General features: G+C 38.6%; 1 non-coding gene across 1 annotated transcript; it reads right to left on the minus strand.

Annotated features, from left to right (window-relative positions):
- Positions 1-4,079: 4,079 nt before the first annotated feature.
- LOC112788700 (small nucleolar RNA R71) lies at positions 4,080-4,187 on the minus strand. Its single transcript, XR_003196054.1, has one exon. It is a non-coding gene; the product is annotated as a small nucleolar RNA R71 (small nucleolar RNA).
- Positions 4,188-7,947: the final 3,760 nt, after the last annotated feature.

Here is a 7,947-nt window from a genome sequence, read left to right on the forward strand (position 1 = left end):
CAATGGGCAAGTGATGAGCGGATAATTTATACGCTTTTTGGCATTGTTTTTAGTATGTTTTTAGTAGAATCTAGTTACTTTTAGGGATGTTTTCATTAGTTTTTATGTTAAATTCACATTTCTGGACTTTACTATGAGTTTGTGTATTTTTTTGTGATTTCAGGTATTTTCTGGCTGAAATTGAGGGACTTGAGCAAAAATCAGATTCAGAGGTTGAAGAAGGACTGCTGATGTTGTTGGATTCTGACCTCCCTGCACTCAAAGTGGATTTTATGGAGCTACAGAACTCAAAATGGCGCGCTTTCAATTGCATTGGAAATTAGACATTCAGGGCTTTCCAGAAATATATAATAGTCCATACTTTGGCCGAGTTTAAATGACGTAAAAGGGCGTTGAACGCCAGTTCTACGCTGCTGTCTGGAGTTAAACGCCAGAAACACATCACAAGCCAGAGTTGAACCCCAGAAATACGTTACAAACTGGCGTTCAACTCCAAGATTGACCTCTACACGTGTAACATTCAAGCTCAGCCCAAGCACACACCAAGTGGGTCCCGGAAGTGGATTTATGCATCAATTACTTACTTCTGTAAAACCTAGTAACTAGTTTATTATAAATAGGACTTTTTACTATTGTATTAGAAATCTTTTGATCATTTTTAGATCTCTAGACCTCCATGGGAGGCTGGCCACTCGGCCATGCTTACCCTATGTTCACTTATGTATTTTTCAACGGTAGAGTTTCTGCACTCCATGAATTAAGGTGTGGAGCTCTGCTGTTCCTCAAAGATTAATGCAAAGTACTACTGTTTTTCTATTCAATTAAACTTATTCCACTTCTAACATATTCATTCGCACTTCAACCTGAATGTGATGAACGTGACAATCATCATCTTTCCCTATGAACGCGTGCCTGGCAACTACTTCCGTTCTACCTTAGATTGAATGAGTACCTCTTGGATCTCTTAATCAGAATCTTCGTGGTATAAGCTAGATTGATGGCGGCATTCATGAGAGTCCGGAAAGTCTAAACCTTGTCTGTGGTATTCCGAGTAGGACTCTGGGATTGAATGACTGTGACGAACTTCAAACTTGCGAGTGCTGCGCGTAGTGACAGACGCAAAACGAGGGTGAATCCTATTCCAGTATGATCGAGAACCTCAGATGATTAGCCGTGCTATGACAGAGCATTTGGACCATTTTCACAAGAGGATGGGATGCAGCCATTGACAAGGGTGATGCCTCCAGACGATTAGCCATGCAGTGACAGCGCAGAGGACCATTTTCCAGAGAGGATAAAAAGTAGCCATTGACAACGGTGATGTCCTTACATAAAGCCAGCCATGGAAAGGAGTAAGACTGATTGGATGAAGACAGCAGGAAAGCAGAGGTTCAGAGGAACGAAAGCATCTCTATACACTTATCTGAAATTCTCACCAATGATATACATAAGTGTTTCTATCCTTATTTTCTATCTATTTATTATTTATGTTCGAAAACTCCATAACTATTTTATATCCGCCTGACTGAGATTTACAAGGTGACCATAGATTGCTTCATACCAACAATCTCCGTGGGATCGACCCTTACTCACGTAAGGTTTATTACTTGGATGACCCAGTGCACTTGCTGGTTAGTTGTATCGAAGTTGTGAATGAAAAACGATTTATTAAGACGTGCGTACCAAGTTTGTGGCACCGTTGCCTGAGATCACAATTTCGTGCACCAAGTTTTTGGCGCCGTTGCCGGGGATTGTTCGAGTTTGAACAACTGACGGTTCATCTTGTTGCTCAGATTAGGTAATTTTCTTTTTGTTTTAATTTCAAAAATTTTTCAAAAACCTTTCAAAAATTTCTCATCTATTTTCGGAAAAAATGAATAAATAAATCTTTTCAAAAATATTTTTTTCTTCAGAATTTTTAAGAATGAATTCTAGTGTTTCATGATGATTTGTTGAATCCTGGCTGGCTATAAGCCATGTCTAATCTTTTGGACTGGGGTTTCAACTTATGATCACAAGAGCTTGTTGATTTTCACACACTTAGTTGCTCTATACATGGAAAATATAAATATCTTCTAAAGCTTGGCTGGCTAGTAAGCCATGCCTAACCCTTAGATTGGAGCTTTAGATTAAGAGTACAAGATTCCTGGAATTCATATTAAAAATTTTGGAATCCTTATTTTTCTTTTTTTCAAATTAATTTTCAAAAAATACCAAAAAAATTAGAAAATCATAAAAATAAAAAAAATTGTGTTTCTTGTTTGAGTCTTGAGTCAAGTTGAAAGTTTGGTGTCAATTGCATATTCATCTTGCATTTTTCGAAAAATTCATGCATTCATAGTGTTCTTCATGATCTTCAAGTTGTTCTTGGTAAGTCTTCTTGTTTGATCTTGATGTTTTCATGTTTTGTGTCTTTTCTTGTTTTTCATATGCATTCTTGCATTCGTAGTGTCTATACATGAAAAATTTTTAAGTTTGGTGTCTTGCATGTTTTCTTTGCATTAAAAATTTTTCAAAAATAAGTTCTTGATGTTCATCTTGATCTTCAAAGTGTTCTTGGTGTTCATCTTGGCATTCATTGTTTTGATCTAAAAATTTTCATGCATTGCATCATTTTCATGTTTTTCTCTCTCATCATAAAAATTCAAAAAAAAATCAAAAAAATATCTTCCCCTTTTTCTCTCTTAAAATTTCGAAAATTAGATTTGACTTTTTCAAAAATTTTTAAAATCTAGCTGTTTTTATGAGTCAAATCAAATTTTCAATTTAAAAATCTTATCTTTTTCAAAATCTTTTTCAAAAATCAAATTTTTTCATTTTTCTTATTTATTTTTGAAAATTTTAAAAATATTTTTCAAAAATCTTTTTCTTATGTTTATCTCCTAATTTTCGAAAATAACATCATCAATTAATGTTTTGATTCAAAAATTTCAAGTTTGTTACTTGCTTGTTAAGAAAGATTCAAACTTTGAGTTCTAGAATCATATCTTGTGATTTCTTGTGAATCAAGTCATTAATTGTGATTTTAAAAATCAAATCTTTTTCAAAACTAATTTCAATCATATCTTTTCAAAAATATCTCTTTATCTTATCTTTTTCAAAATTTGATTTTAAAATATCCTTTCTAACTTCTTATCTTCTTATCTTTTCAAAATTGATTCTCAAATTTGTTTCAACTACCTAACTAACTCTCTCTCTAATTTTCGAAAATATCTTCCCTCTTTTTCAAAATTTCTTTTTAATTAACTAATTATTTTAATTTTTGAATTTAATTTTCGAAAAATTACTAACCTTTTTCAAAAACTATTTTCGAAAATCACTAACTCTTTTTCAAAAATAATTTTCGAAAATTCTCCTTCTCTCTCATCTCCTTCTATTTATTTATTCATCTACTAACACCTCTCTTCATCCCACATCTCTGCTCTCCTTACCCTTGTGTTTCTTTCTTTACATTACATTCTTTTCTTCTTCTACTCACACAGGGGAACCTCTATACCTGTGGTAAAAAGGATCCCTATTATTATTTTTCTGTCCCTCTTTTTCATATGAGCAGGAGCAAGGACAAGAATATTCTTATTGAAGCAGATCCAGAACCTGAAAGGACTCTGAAGAGGAAACTAAGAGAAGCTAAATTACAACAATCCAGCAAGCACCTTTCAGAAATTTTCGAACAGGAAGAGGAGATGGCAGCCAAAAATAATAATAATGCAAGGAGGATGCTTGGTGACTTTACTGCACCTAATTCCAATTTACATGGAAGAAGCATCTCCATTCCTGCCATTGGAGCAAACAATTTTGAGCTGAAACCTCAATTAGTTTCTCTGATGCAGCAGAACTGCAAGTTTCATGGACTTCCATCTGAAGATCCTTTTCAGTTCTTAACTGAATTCTTGCAGATCTGTGATACTGTTAAGACTAATGGAGTAGATCCTGAAGTCTACAGGCTCATGCTTTTCCCTTTTGCTGTGAGAGACAGAGCTAGAATATGGTTGGACTCTCAACCTAAGGATAGCCTGAACTCTTGGGATAAGCTGGTCAAGGCTTTCTTAGCCAAGTTCTTTCCTCCTCAAAAGCTGAGTAAGCTTAGAGTGGATGTTCAGACCTTCAGACAGAAAGAAGGTGAATCCCTCTATGAAGCTTGGGAGAGATACAAAGAACTGACCAAAAAGTGTCCTTCTGACATGCTTTCAGAATGGACCATATTGGACATATTCTATGATGGTCTGTTTGAATTAGCTAAAATGTCATTGGATACCTCTGCAGGTGGATCCATTCACCTAAAGAAAACGCCTACAGAAGCTCAAGAACTCATTGACATGGTTGCTAATAACCAGTTCATGTACACTTCTGAGAGAAATCCTGTGAGTAATGGGACGCCTATGAAGAAGGGAGTTCTTAAAATTGATACTCTGAATGCCATATTGGCTCAGAATAAAATATTGACTCAGCAAGTCAATATGATTTCTCAGAGTCTGAATGGAATGCAAGCTGCATCCAACAGTACTCAAGAGGCATCTTCTGAAGAAAAAGCTTATGATCCTGAAAACCCTGCAATAGCAGAGGTGAATTACATGGGTGAACCTTATGGAAACACCTATAACCCCTCATGGAGAAATCACCCAAATCTCTCATGGAAGGATCAACAAAAGCCTCAACAAGGCTTTAATAATGGTGGAAGAAATAGGTTTAACAATAGTAAACCTTTTCCATCATCCACTCAACAACAGACAGAGAACTCTGAACAAAATACCTCTAATTTAGCAAACTTAGTCTCTGATCTATCTAAGGCCACTGTAAGTTTCATGAATGAAACAAGGTCCTCCATTAGAAATTTGGAAGCACAAGTGGGCCAGCTGAGTAAAAGGATCACTGAAATCCCTCCTAGTACTCTCCCAAGCAATACAGAAGAAAATCCAAAAGGAGAGTGCAAGGCCATTGACATAGTCAACACGGCCGAACCTGGAGAGGAAGGGGAGGACGTAAATCCCATTGAGGAAGACCTCCTGGGACGTCCAGTGATCAATAAGGAGTTTCCCTTTGAGGAACCAAAGGAATCTGAGACTCATCTAGAGACCATAGAGATTCTATTGAGCCTCCTTATGCCCTTCATGAGCTCTGACGAGTATTCATCTTCTGAAGAAAATGAGGATGTTACTGAAGAGCAAGTTACCAAGTACCTTGGTGCAATCATGAAGCTGAATGCAAAATTATTTGGTATTGAGACTTGGGAAGATGAACCTCCCTTGTTCACCAATGAACTAAGTGATCTGGATCAACTGACATTGCCTCAGAAGAAACAGGATCCTGGAAAGTTCGTAATACCTTGTAACATAGGCAACATGATCTTTGAAAAGGCTCTGTGTGACCTTGGTTCAGGGATAAACCTCATGCCCCTCTCTGTAATAGAGAAACTGGGAATCTTTGGGGTGCAAGCTACTAAAATCTCATTAGAGATGGCAGACAATTCAAGAAAACAGGCTTATGGACAAGTAGAGGACGTGTTAGTAAAGGTTGAAGGCCTTTACATCCCTGCTGATTTCATAATCCTTGATACTGAGAAGGATGAGGATGAATCCATCATCCTTGGAAGACCTTTCCTAGCCACAACAAGAGCTGTGATTGATGTTGACAGAGGTGAATTAGTCCTTCAATTGAATGAGGACTCCCTTGTGTTTACAACTCAAGGTTACCCTTCTGTAAACATGGAAAAGAGGCACAGTAAGCTTCTCTCAAAACAGAGTCAACTAGAGCCCCGACAGTCAAACTCTAAGTTTGGTGTTGGGAGGCCACAACCAAACTCTAAGTTTGGTGTTGAACTCCCATATCCAAACTCTAAGTTTGGTGTTGGGAAGTCTCAACAATGCTCTAAACATCTGTGAGACTCCATGAGAGCCCACTGTCAAGCTATTGACATTAAAGAAGCGCTTGTTGGGAGGCAACCCAATTTTTATTTATCTAATTTTTCTTGTTCTTTCATGTTTTATCAGGTTCATGATCATGTGGAGTCACAAAATAAATATAAAAATTGAAAACGGAATCAAAAACAGCAGAAGAAAAATCACACCCTGGAGGAAGACCTTACTGGCGTTTAAACGCCAGTAAGAAGCATCTGGCTGGCGTTCAACGCCAGAACAGAGCATGGTTCTGGCGCTGAACGCCCAAAATGGGCAGCATCTGGGCGTTTGAACGTCAGAATTGCACCCTGGAGAAGAGCTGGCACTGAACGCCCAGAACAAGCATGGTTCTGGCATTCAACGCCAGAAATGGGCAACAAATGGGCCTTCAACGCCCAGAACAAGCACCAATCTGGCGCTGAACGCCCAGAGTTGTGTGCAAGGGCATTTTGCATGCCTAATTTGGTGCAAGGTTATAAATTCTTGAACACCTCAGGATTTATGGACCCCACAGGATCACCTTAGGATCTGTGGACCCCACAGGATCCCCACCTACCTCCACTCACTTCTTCTCACCCCTCTTTCACATAATCCCATAAACACTCTTCCCCAAAACTCTTCACCAATCACCTCAATCTCTCCCCCCTCTCCTCTATATTTTCTTCTTCTTCTTCATCTATTCTTTCTTCTCTTGCTCGAGGGAGAGCAATATTTTAAGTTTGGTGTGGTAAAAGCATAAGCTTTTTGTTTTTCCATTTACCATTGATGGCACCCAAGACCGGAGAATCCTCTAGAAAAGGGAAAGGGAAGACAAAAGCTTCCACCTCCGAGTCATGGGAGATGGAAAGATTCATCTCCAAAGCTCATCAAGACCACTTCTATGATGTTGTGGCCAAGAAGAAGGTGATCCCCGAGGTCCCTTTCAAGCTCAAGAAGAATGAGTATCCGGAGATCTGACATGAAATCCAAAGAAGAGGTTGGGAAGTTCTAACAAATTCCATCCAACAAGTCGGCATCCTAATGGTTCAAGAGTTCTATGCCAATGCATGGATCACTAGGAACCATGATCAAAGTAAAAACCCAAACCCAAAGAATTATATTACAATGGTTCGGGGAAAATACTTAGATTTTAATCCCGAAAATGTGAGGTTGGCGTTTAACTTGCCTATGATGCAAGGAGATGCACGCCCCTACACTAGAAGGGTCAACTTTAATCAAAGGTTGGACCAAGTCCTCAGGGACATATGTGTGGAAGGAGCTCAATGGAAGATTGACTCCAAAGGCAAGCCGGTTCAATTAAGAAGACTGGACCTCAAGCCTGTGGCTAGAGGATGGTTGGAGTTCATCCAACGCTCCATCATCCCCACTAGCAACCGATCTGAAGTTACTGTGGATCGGGCCATCATGATTCATAGCATCATGATTGGAGAGGAAGTAGAAGTTCATGAAGTCATCTCCCTTGAATCCTACAAAATAGCCGAAAAGCCCTCTCCTGGGGCAAGGCTAGCTTTTCCTCATCTTATTTGCCATCTATGTTACACAGCTGGAGCTTTCATAGAAGGAGACATTCCCATTGAGGAAGAGAAGCCCATCACTAAGAAAAGGATGGAGCAAGCAAGAGAGCCCATTCATGGATCTCAAGAGACGCATGAAGCTCATCACCATGAGATCCCGGAGATGCCGCAAATGCATTTTCCTCCACAAAACTATTGGGAGCAAATCAACACCTCCCTAGGAGAATTAAGTTCCAACATGGGACAACTAAGGGTGGAACATCAAGAGCACTCCATCATCCTTTATGAAATAAGAGAAGATCAAAAAGCAATGAGGGAGGAGCAACAAAGACAAGGAAGAGACATAGAAGAGCTCAAGGACATCATTGGTTCCTCAAGAAGGAAACGCCACTATCACTAAGGTGGACTCATTCCTTGTTCTTACATTCTCTGTTTTTCATTTTCTCTATGTTAAGTGCTTATCCATGTTTGTGTCTTATTACATGATCATTAGTAGTCAGTAACTTTGTCTTAAAGTTATGAATGTCCTATGAATCCAT

This window comes from Arachis hypogaea, chromosome 20 (genome assembly GCF_003086295.3).
Source record: "Arachis hypogaea cultivar Tifrunner chromosome 20, arahy.Tifrunner.gnm2.J5K5, whole genome shotgun sequence".
NCBI classification, from domain to species: Eukaryota; Viridiplantae; Streptophyta; class Magnoliopsida; order Fabales; family Fabaceae; genus Arachis; species Arachis hypogaea.